Raw genomic sequence first — 12,418 nt, forward strand, 5'->3', positions numbered from 1 at the left:
CTTGTGCCCAGGGGCTTCTGCCTCATCCCCGCCCAGCCCTTATGCCTGCAGGCAATAATGAGACAAAAACACAGCTGGTTCTTTGCATGCAAGGTGGGGGAATCAGACAACTCAACACCATGTGAGAGCTTTCATACTCTCCCTGCACAATGACTGTATCTGTGAATGGTGTCAGGTGTAAGTGGAGACTGGCATATACTTCTGGCTATATTACTCTAAGCAACAGGGACAGCAAAGGTGCTGAAAGATCAGTGTCACTGCTTGTCTATTCACTATGAACAACCAACTCCACCCATCAATGCAGTTGCTGCATCTGGAAGTTCCAAGCTGCCAGGTCACTGCAACATCCACAGACAGTGTAAAACAGGCAGGCATTTTCTCTTCTGTCACATGTAATTCTTTTACGGCCACTCTGCATCTGCCCTCTTCTCCATTATTGAGGCTATTTGTTCAGTAATTGATCCTTCAGAATGCGAAAAATATTCCTCCAACTCTTTTGCAGTTCAGTGTTCACACTGATTTTTTAAAAGTGTTGACATTTAGCTTCTAAAGCAATTGCAACATTTTCCTGTCAGGTGTGAACCAGCATCTTGCTATTGCCACACTCAAAAGAGTGTGATATTGACCCAACTTTCCTGCATTTCTTTTAGCCCACTTCTATACCATTTCTTGGATGTCCTCTACCCTGCAATACAGTGAAAACTGTCAGGGAAATGGTTGTCAGTCTCACCACTGACCTTTTCTTTTTAAAAAGCAGTTAATATTAATTTTCACAACAGTGCTTTGAATAGGGTTGCCGTTCTGGGTTGGAAAATTCCTGGAGGTTTTCAGGGTGGAGTCTGGGGACATTGGGGTTTGGAGAGGGGAGGGGCTTCAGCAGCGTATAATTTCATGGATTTCACCCTCCAAAGTAGCCATTTTGTCCAGGGGGACCTATACCTGCTGTCTGGAGATTAGTCATAATTCCAGGAGACTTCCAGGTCCCACTTGCAGGTTGGCAACCCTAGGAAATAAAAATGCTTGTTTGTACCCTCTTGCCTTTTCTCAGCAGTAACTGTGACAAGAACTGTAGGAAAGAGTAGATGAGTGAAGTTTTCCTGGAGACTACATGGAAAGGAGAGCCGGAGAAGGTCCCTTTAAAGAAAGAAATCATGTGCCTTTTCTTTTATTTTAATTCACCTTCCTGCCCTTCCTGGGCTTTGCTTCCCACTCCCAGAATTTAATTTACTAGGCTGTGCTCTTCTGCACTGCCCCTCTCCCTCTGGATTACTCTCTCCTACCCTTTTGTCCCTCCAGCTTTTTAAATGAATGGGTTAGAGTCGTATATCTTTTGTGATCTTGAGAATGTGCATATGGCACAGAACAGGGCTAGTGCTGCTACGAAAACCCACCCAACGCTGTTTTGGTTTCTGGTGGAGACTTTCCCCTGTGCATAGGCATGGGGTGTTGGTTTATTTCTGAAATTTCACCACGAGAGGACAGTAGAGAGTTCCCTTAGCAGGTCTCTCCGTTGCAGCAGCAGCACAACAGAAAACAAAAGCAGGAGTCTCAAGAAATGGTGGTTTGCCACTTGCCACATCTTCCAGAGCAGGGCAATAAGTAAAACCTTTGAATATTCATGAAGAAAATATTGATGAAATGGATGCAAATTCAAATTTGCATATTGATTGAAGCACTAACCTCCTGCAAGGAGGGGGGGGGAAAGATCTGGACTGGTAAATCAGCATTGCTGGTATCACCCCAACCGACCTCGTCATTTCAAACCCTGTCACTGGATTTTGATTTGCCCCCCTGACTGCTGAGTATACGGCATCATTGTAAGCCTTTGTTGCTTTCTTCTTATATTTTAACAGCTTCTCAATACTTCAGTTTTCCTCATGATTTGCAAGACATGGAATGCAACAAGCACACTTCAATGTGCTTCCTCAGGTGTATTCTGTAATAGAATTTCAAACCCTGTTATATGGGACATGGGAAGGGGCATATAGCATATGGCATAACAAAGAATACCCCCATCAAAATTACCTAGGGCATTTTTCAAGCAATTCATTCCACGGCTTTGTATCCAGAACAAAATTTCTGTGGGTGCAAGGATTTCTACCTGTGGTATGTAATTCCTGCTCCCACCAATACAGAAGCAGCCCCCAAAGCCTCCCAAATTCCTGTGCTTCACAGGAAGAAATGCTTGCACCCATGGAGACACTGGGCCAGAACCAAGCCAATATCTTAACAGATGTATGCTCACAGGTGATATAACCCTGAACATAAGCTTTCAAATTAATGTTAAGAAAGACTGATATGGCAACAATTCCTGTTCCATCTTATTCTATATACCATATAAACTGCACAAAAACAGATTTTTGAGTATTAATACAATAGCACAGGAGTAAACATTAGACTGTAAACAGTTCATTCTGACAATTGGTTCAGATCAGCAACCTGGTGAGCTACACTGGCACAAGTAAGAGATATGCACAGCATTTTGGGATACACTGCACCAGTGCCATGCTGGCACCATATTGGCATCATGCCAGAGAAACCCCTATGCCAGTGCATAAATGGATGCGGCAGGGAGGAGCAATGCTTAGTAAGTATCCTAATCCTTCCCAATTGGCTCCATATTTGTCACTTGCTAATATGGTATCTTGCACCATGAATATTACTGACCTAGTAAATAATTCAGCAATAAAAAGGCAGGGTAAAAGAATTAACTTCATGGTGTTCAGAAGTCAAATACAAAGATACCAACATCTATTCTGATTAGGCTTGCCAGGTTCCCTTACCCTACCTGTAGGAAGGGGGAACTAGCACTCACCTTTTGTAACGTCTTTGTGTGCTCCCAAGGTGGTGCAATGACATCACTTCTGCAAAGTGACATCATTGGACAAGAGGCTTCACAGTGGGCTGATCTGGGCCCCAAACAGGCCCAATCCAGCCCATTTGGGGCCCAAATCAGCCAACTGTGAAGTGCAGTAGCACTCCTGGGGAGGCGCAATGATGTCACTCCCAGGAGTGACATGATCGCTGTGCCCCAGGAGCAGTGGTGTAACGTGGGTTAGGGGCACCCAGGGCAAGAGGTGGCCCCCCTGCCCCCCTGCACATGCATGAAACATGTTGTCATTGTGTAGGGGCGCACCTCTGCTCCCCCCAGAGTGTTCCCATGGTTCAGGCTACTCATCTCACCATTCCTTACCTCTTTGCCACTGCCCGCGCCACCACAGGGCGTCAAGCTGATGTCAGTGGCGTGGGCAGTGGCAAAGAGGTAAGGGGCAGGGAAGGTAAGTGGCCTGAGCTACAGGAGCAGGGTGGAGCGGGGAGACAAGTGTGGAGGCCAGCTGCCTGCCACGCTGCTGGGGCTCTTGGCTTGCTGGGCGCCAAGCTGACAGCATGGGTGGCTGCAGTGAAGGGGTGGGGAGGCGAGCTGCAGGGGAATACCCCAACCCTGAGCGCTCCTGTGGTTTGGGCCACTTGCCTCAGCGCCCTTTACCACTTCGTCACAGCTGCCCACACCACCACTAGGTGCCAAGCTGATGGCGGCTGAGCTAGCGGTGGTGGCGCGGGTGGCTGCAGTGAAGGGGCGGGGAGGTGGGCTGCAGGGGCACACCCGTGCCCCCCAGAGCACTCCTGTGGTTTGGGCCGCTCACCTCACCACCCCTTACCACTTCGTTGCAGCTGCCCATGCCACTGCTGAGCACCGAGCTGATGGCGGCGGTGCGGGTGGCTGTGGTGAGGAAATAAGGGGCGGGGGAGGCAAGCGGCCTGAACCATGGGAGTGCTCTGGGGGATGGGGGGCGGGCCACCTGCCATGCCAATGGGATGCCCGGCTTGTTGGGCGCCAAGCTGGCAGTGGCTGCTCAGGTGGCTTCAGTGAAGGAGTGGGGAAGTGGGCCAGGAGTGCTCCCAAGGGGAGGCCATGGACATGGCGCCCCTTCAAAATTTTGCACCTGGGGCAGCCACCCCTCCTCACTTTCTCAACACTACACCACTGCCCGAGAACGCACCTGGGAGCCCCATTCCCCCACCTTTCCCCCTGCCAGCCAGGTGAGTGGTGGCAGGGGGTGGAGGGTGGGAGCAAGGGATTCCTCCACTCCCACTGGGGTGTCATGACTGTGTACAGCCCTGCCATGATTGTTATATCCATGAGGCCACAGTATATTGAATGTCTATTGCTAACTTGCTGTATTCTCTCCTTAGCCCTGTTCTTTCCATATTATAACTACTATTCCTCCAGACAGGATGGGCCCCCCTGTTATCTCATAGAATTATGCATCTCCGAGCTAAAAATGACCTTGGAGACTCCAGGCGCCTGCATTTGTTACTTTGCCCAGATGCTGGGAATCTAGTATTGTGTACTCATTGTTTAGCCATAACTATAACGGGTTCTCACAGAACCAGTGTAACCTTGTGCGCCAAAACGTAGCTGTTGCTGGAACACAGGGAAACTCAAGTATAATATTGACCTGTTGTTTTGAATTGTCACTTCTACCAAGCTCCGTGATGGAGTTCAGACCTGAGCTGTAAAATCCTGAATAAAGCCTTTTCTATTGGAACCAATGTGTGTTCACTGGAGAGGGACTGAGGGATCTGCCTGCCAGGAACTGATACAGGGGACCTGGAAATCCCTAATTCTGATGAGGCCTCACATACACAGAACAGCACTTTTGTTGTTCATTACATTTTTGCTCCTCATTTTCCTGGTCCTAATCCCCAGGCAATTCCATGACACACATGTATTTTCTCCACATTAAATTGTAAGCTCATGTTTTGAATTGTGGTGCTGTTCTTGTTAATAAATGCCATAGGTCCAATTGATTGTACCCAGGTGCCTATGGCACCAATAAATTTGATGTAGTGTTCAAAATGCCCAGGAGAAATCCCTGTGATCCGCTCATGAAGTAATCAGGTTCTAGAAGTCTAGTATCGTAAGTTTAGATTCTGCTAAAAGAAATACCCAGGGCTTTTTTTCAGGTGGAACTGAGTTCCTGTACCTCTTGAAAATACTCGGCAATAGTACTTGAAAATAATATGATTTCAAAGAATCCCGTGTGTTTTTTCCTCATTTCCCTCGTGAGATTTCCGCCACCTCTTTTCCCAGGAAAAACCCCTGGAAATACCCATATATCTACGTATTGGTGTTGCACTAAGACCAAGGAGTTGGAAAATAAAGAAATACAAACTTTCCAGTGACAGAGACCAAAGCAGAAAGCTGAACAGATCACTGAATGCAGTGTAGACCATTTTACCTGCTCACAAGATTTTCTGTAAAAGTAAGTATTGAAATAAATGTTGTTAAGTCTTTAAGGTGTCACTGGACTTTGTTATTTTACATGACAGCAGCGGCCAGACTTTTGTACGCGCAAAAGTGGAAAGTACAAGAAGTGCCAACTATTGAGGACTGGATTTACAAATTGCTGTACATGGCGGAGATGGATAAAATGACAAGAAAATTGAGAGACCTTGATCCAGGACAGTTTAACACGGATTGGGAGAAGTTGAAACAGTACTTGGTGAAAAAATGGGAGGTGGGAGGAGAACTGTGGCAGTTTGAAAATTACTGAAATACAACAAAAGAAGAGAGAAGTGACTATACTGGGGGGGGGGAGAGTTAACTGAAAATTTCTAAGCAATTATTCTATTTGAGTACTATATATAGTATTAAGTAATAGTGGTGTTATTATAAGATCTATAAGGACAGAAACTAATTAATTTCATCGCTGGCAGATAATGGTATAATGGAGAATTTATATAATTAAAATGAATGAATATAAGAAAGGAGGGGAAAATATACAGTAGCATACAGAATATGGGTCAAATTGATTGACTTATGCTGAATGTGTATATATGGGTTAAAGTGACTGACTATTTCAGATAGAGTTGCATAATGGAGAAATTAGATAATTAAAACAGTAGGAAGTTAAACTGATTGACTTATATTGAAGGTATGCAATGTTTATAATGTACTTAAAGCTATGTATAATGAGGGATAAATTGTTTGTCCCATATAGACGAGACCAGAATGAGTAAGATAGAGTACAGGCTACTAAAATGATTATTGAAGGATATATGCCAGTAATGTATTATTTAGTTGTTAAGTCAAATGGGAAGGGAAATAGAGATAGCACTGTGATATAATAGATAAGCTTAGAAGGGAGTGAAAGTATATGTTTAATAGGTGAAATAAGTTTGAAATGAGTAGGGGAAAATAGATAAGGGGTTGGAAAACTGTTGAAAGTCATCAAAGGGGGGGAAAGGGAGGGGGTTAGAATTGGAATATTTAAAGGAAATTGATTGTAATGGATATTAAAATATTTCTAATCCAATAAAATTTAAAAAAAAAAGTTGTCTTTAAGGTGTCACTGGACTTTTGTTTTATTTTTTTCTGTAAAAGAGCCAGCCTGGACATACCATAAGAGTGAACCTAGTTTTCCTAGTTAGGCCCTAAGAATTTTCCAGCTAGACCAGATCAGGACCTACACCAGCCTGGTTCCAGCAGCAGCCCGCATGATGCTTTTGGGAATTCACACGGGAGGGAATTGATGGTTCTCCACTAATCTGTTCCCAGCATCTATGGCTGTCAGTAGTATGTTGCCTTTGTGCAGCTACAACTATAGTAGTTAGTTACTGATAGACCTATCAACACAGCTAAAGTTTGATAACCCTTTATTAGGTCTAATCTTAATCCACTATCCTACATTTTCTGGGTTGATTCACATGAAAGAGCATAATATATGAATTTAAAATAGGCAGATTGGCTGAAAATTCCACATACAGAGCAACACCATTTTTCATGCTACCAAATCCATATATTTCTTTCTCAAAAGTGCACTCAGGAACAGTTGACCCTACTTGTGCACAGGCAGAAGAACAATGTGAACCACCCCAAGTGTTCCTCTACACTTTCAGAATGCTGAAACAACAATTGCTGTTGTCGCTTTTACCTTCTTCACATGTATCTCCATACACACACCACTGCCTTTAACCAAACATAAACGGTACCATATAAAGACAGATAATATTTTCAGATGGTTACATTTCTTCACTAATTCTTGAAGGGCTGTAATTCATCCCAGTTAAGTGGAATCTTTTTTTACTACTGCTGGTTAGTGTTTTTAAAATGTTTTCACAGGAATTCTGGGGGGAGGGGAGAAAGAAAATGCCATTTTCAAAAAGAAACGTTAAGGACTAATCAAAAATAGCACAGACAGTCTATTACTTCCTGCTTCTGTATCAGATAAGCAATAATATAGTTTCTTCCACTTAATGTTTAATCTCAAAAATATGAGACTCTGAGGCTTACCCCTGAAAGATGTAGGATTCTATGCCCCAAAGTACGGCAGGGCACTCCCTCTGAGCTGTGGTTCCAGTCCTAGCCACTGCCCTTAAGATACTTTTCTTCATTTCCACAATAAATAAAGCTGTTGACAACTGTGGTCTTCATCTCTAGTGAAAGCAGTTGAAGTGAGGTTGGAGGAATGTTAGATATGGTATGTGTAAAGGATATAAGGTACGCTGAGAGTGGGGGAAGAGAAGAGATAAGCTACAATACATCTGACGAAGAGAACTGTGATTCTCGAAAGCTTATGCTACAGTAAAGTTGGTTAGTCTTAAAGGTGCTACTGGACTCTTTTCAATATTAAGAGAAAGAAAGGAGGAGAGTAGTGAGATGGGAAGGTCAAGGAAAGGGAAGAGATGGGAAAAGACAGACAAAAAAGGAAAGTGATGAGATTATATTGGTTTGAAATTAGAATTAAGAATTTTAAAGTGATGCATTAATTGTTTTACACAAGAGGTAAGTTTCCAGACAAGGTGAGTTTAAAGGAGATGTATTATATATATAAAGGAGTATTACATATATCTATGAAGCCTGACCATAAATCAAAGTACTATCACTCGCTGTGGAGATTTTGAATATCATAACAGTTTTAAAGAATTTAGAAGATTTGGGGGAAGAAGGTGAAAAACCACACTGAAACTGGAATTAAACAGGTATGGTGGTAGAAAAGAGATTGAGGGAAGCAAAGCATGTTCTGCAGTAGAGAAACACACTCATTACTGGAGGGAGGCACACCTATATACAGCCTTAACTAGCACAGGTGACTTGGGTCAGGCTAAGATACAGCCATGGTCTCCCTGAGAAGACTGTATGATTCACTTTGTTCTGATTGCCTCCTTCCCTCTGTTCCCCTATGGGCAGCTGAGGGTGGCCAGGTGATGGTGATGCCTTTTGTGCTGCTAGTACAAAGAGTATGTATGTTTTAGCAGTTGCAAAATTAGGATAATATATGAGTAAAATAATGTCAGAGAAAATAGCTCTATCATAAGGAAATACAGCATCTGACAGAGCAAATTATTTGTTTGTATGTTTATTTGATTTTTATGCCACTTGTCTTTGGTTAAAAACTCAAAGCTGTTCACATCAATATCAATTACATAATTAAAATCTCAAAAACTTAATAAAAATACAATAAAATCAAAGCAAAACATGCAACATAATACAAAATAAATGAAACCACAGTAATCCTAGCCCTGGGTATAAAATGATACAGATGAAAATCAGTATTACCGGTTATTACAGGACCAAACTACAAGTGATGAATGACACTTGATCGGCAAGTATATTTCTCCCTGTTTGCTTGCGCTCCACTTGCGCTCCATTCATCACTTGTAGCTTGGTTCTCAGTACCCAGAAAGTAAACTATGCCTCACAACAAAGAGATGTTAAGAGACAAAAGGACACCAGAATAATTCTGCCTTATAAGTTCTCCAAAACATCAACAGGTCCTGCTAGGCATAAATGTCTCCTAACAATTCATTCCAGAGGGAGGGCACCACAATCATGAAGAACAAAAAGAATCAGAGTATTCGTCAAGGAAACCCATAATACTATCCACAACATGTAACAAAAAGACATTGCACAACAAACAGTTGGGAACATATATTTATTTCTGCTATTTGTGCCAGATAAAACACATTTTAAACATGCTTACTTTGAAAATATCCCAAGATAATGTAGTCAAATGAAAATTGTGTTCTATTGCAGTCTGGATTCAAATCCCAGCTGAGCCACACAACAGTTGCAATGAATGTCATTTTAAAAGTCTGAAGGGCCCAGTTCAGCTTAGGACCACAGTGTGGGGAAAGGAGGGGCTCTTGCCCTCATCCATACCATTTTCTGGAATTGAAAGTTCCTCACAGGGTGGAGTACTCCATGCATGTGCGACTCCAAAATGAGGCAAATAATTTCCCTAGGACTGTTTAGCTGAGGAAAATGGTGCAGGGGAAAATTAGGAAGCCCTCTTTCTCTCATATCAATCTAAACAGGTCTCCACAGACTTTTAAACGATGTTTCCCACAGTTGCTGTGTGTCTATGTGGAAAATGATTCGATCTGGGGGGCATGGCTGGTGGCACAGCAGGAAAACCAGTGGCCTCAGGAGACTAATGGCAGGGAAATGGTGTTGATGTGGGCAGGCCCTTTTGCAAAGGAAGAAAATGCATACCCAGGGCTTTTTTTCTGGGAAAAGAGGTGGTGGAACTCAGTGGGTTGCCAGCACAGGGGGCAACTCCTGGCAGGAGGTGGTGCCCCGGCACTACATGTGTGCGTGCAAAGTGTGTGCATGCTCCCAGGACTGCACAATGACATCACTTTGGGTCAGCTGGAACAAGGGGGGAGTTTTTTTTAAGTTTAAATCACCCTCAGCGAAAATGGTCACATGGCCAGTGGCCCTGCCCCCTGATCTCCAGACAGAGGGGAATTTAGATTGCCCTCCATCTGGAGATCAGGGGGCGGAGCCACTGGCCATGTGACCATTTTCAAGAGGTGCCAGAACTCCATCCCACTGTATTCCAGCTGAAAAAAAGCCCTGTGCATACCTTTCCATCCAGATTACATGATAATGTGAATGTATTATGGCTCTTCTCAAATACAGTGCCCCAAAGCAGGTTTTGGAAAGAATATATTGAGGACAGGGGGAAAGGAAAATTACAGCACTAGGCTTCTTTAAAAAAAAAAAAAAAAACCCTGCATTTTTGAAACCAGAATGAAGAAAAATCTCCACGGGGAAGCAGGCTCTGCTGGGTTTACTCACAACATGCTTCAGGCACAGACTTGGCATTTTTATACCCAAGCTGACACACCCCGTCTAACTCAATGGGACCAGTTTCAGAACAAACAAGCATAGGATTGAGCAGCTGTGATTTTTGTGACTTTAAAGACAATTTGTATCAGTCTATTTTTCTGATACAAATTCACCTGTTTCAATAACTAAGGAGATTTTAAAAAAACTGTTTCCAGAGAAACCAGAAGCATCAGTATTTCAAAATGTTTGTGACTCACTTTCACCACCCCCATTTCCTTTAATATATATTAACATTTGCAAAGCGTTGTTGTTCGTGCATCTTTAGAAATCCTTGAATAAATTTTGTTACCAAATCATTCCTTTACACAAATTGTTTAGAAAAGGAAAGTAAGACTAGAAAATGTAGAACTGCATTATGATAAAATATCAAATGTTCTGAAACATTTGGTTCCCCAAGTGCTACACATATTTGTTAAAGTAGATTATTTTTACTTGGAAGTAAACATGCAAGAATGTTGGGAAAGAAGGTGCACAAGGAAAGCAGGGCTGAAATCCAAGTCCAAGTGATTCTTGAGACACAGTTGCTTCTCTCAACACAATGCTTATATAGCTCAACTATAGCTCAATCTGATGATTGGTGCTGTGGGATTAAGCATGACAGTGACTAGTTCAGGTATTGCAGGCACTGAATCTAGGACTGCTTTCAACCAAATCTTTTGCTTTGCCTTGTCTCCCAAACTGGAGTAGTTTATTTGTTTTTGGAGCATCCACATAGTATTGCCATACAATTATCCACCTTCCAGGTATTCTCCAATTCGCTGTAATCTTTCCCAACTTGCTTTGGTACAAACTGTCTAGAAAGACCAAAGTAAAAGTGGGCTTGCCCATCACAGCAATTTCACCTCAGTACCCAACTTGCATCCATTCCCATCCCTGAGCTACCAACAGACTTGTTGCCAGTTTTTAAAACCGATCATAACACTAGGGTGATATAGCTACTGCTGTTTTTCAAAAAGCTGGCAGAAAGTGGGGAGAATGGCAGGCATAAGCAGGCATACTGAGAAAAGCATGGAGAATGTACTCCATGACTGCACAAGAGAACCAATCTGGCTCAGAACTAACAGCAATTCCCATCTAGATTTGGGACAGAGAGGAGCACAGAGTTGGACTGTATCAGTCGCTTCTACTAATGCTGCTATACAGAACATCCCTCTTGTTTGGATACTTCAATCTAATTGCATTAGACAATAACCATATGCAGTAATTTATGCAAAAAGAAACATCCAGTATATTACAAAAGGTTTGAGAGGTGCAAGAGGCAGAGAAATGAGGCTTTCCTACAAGTCTGATTCATAGGCAGGATACAAGCAGCAGAAGTAGTGCTGTTAAGTTTTATTGTCGTGAGCTTTTGTGTCCCTTCATCTCCGGGGAAACTTTATTTGCATATTTTTCAGAACATTTTCATGCTGTAACCTGTTTGATGCCAAAATGAGTCCTTGAAACATGACCAGCTGCTGCAAGAGACATGGGGATATTTTGGTGTCACTGGCACAGGAGCCTGTTGGGGAGTAAAACACACAATTCCACCATCCTGCAATGCCCAGGTTCTGGTGGTCGGGTGGGAGGCAACTGAAGGCATGCTGCAGAGCTTTGGAAGGCTTGTCCCATCAACAGTGAGGGAACAGCTTTTGAGACTGCATCATGTTCTCCATACATAAAGGGCCCTAAACCCTTAACATCTTTAACATCTTTAACACGTCTATATCTCAAAAATAAGGCTCTCTTGTAACTTAAACATCAAAGGAGGCTGTTTCCTTGATTTTTAAATGCCTAGGGTTTATAATATAAACACCTTGTGGCAATTGTTGGATATACATTCAACAGAGAATCAATGAGGAAACAGTGGTTTAACTTCTAAATGAGGCTTTAGTCACATCATGTAGCAGATGTTTGGGAAGAATGACACATGCACAATAATCAGTCTGTTAAAAAGAGATTGTCCTTGGGGCAAAATAGAACAGCCTACTGCTGTGTGAGGATGGAATAGAAAACAATGTCAAGGAGAAGGAAAATAAAATCAGTTCCCACTGTATATTAAATAGAAAGAACTAAATGAATCAAAACAACCTTGAGGAGGCCAAGCCTCCCTGATCTTTCTCAGAGCCTAATCTCTTCACATTTCACTTGGCAAGCTGCAAACCATCAAAACAGAAAAACTCACCATCTCTCAGAAAGATAAACCATAGACCAATCTCAGTGCATTCTAACAGAAGTGGCTTACATTCTATTTATTATGGAGAAGCAAAAGTAATAACCTAATTAACAGATAATCTCTCCTGA

This window comes from Eublepharis macularius, chromosome 3, assembly GCF_028583425.1.
Source record: "Eublepharis macularius isolate TG4126 chromosome 3, MPM_Emac_v1.0, whole genome shotgun sequence".
In the NCBI taxonomy this organism is placed as follows: Eukaryota; Metazoa; Chordata; class Lepidosauria; order Squamata; family Eublepharidae; genus Eublepharis; species Eublepharis macularius.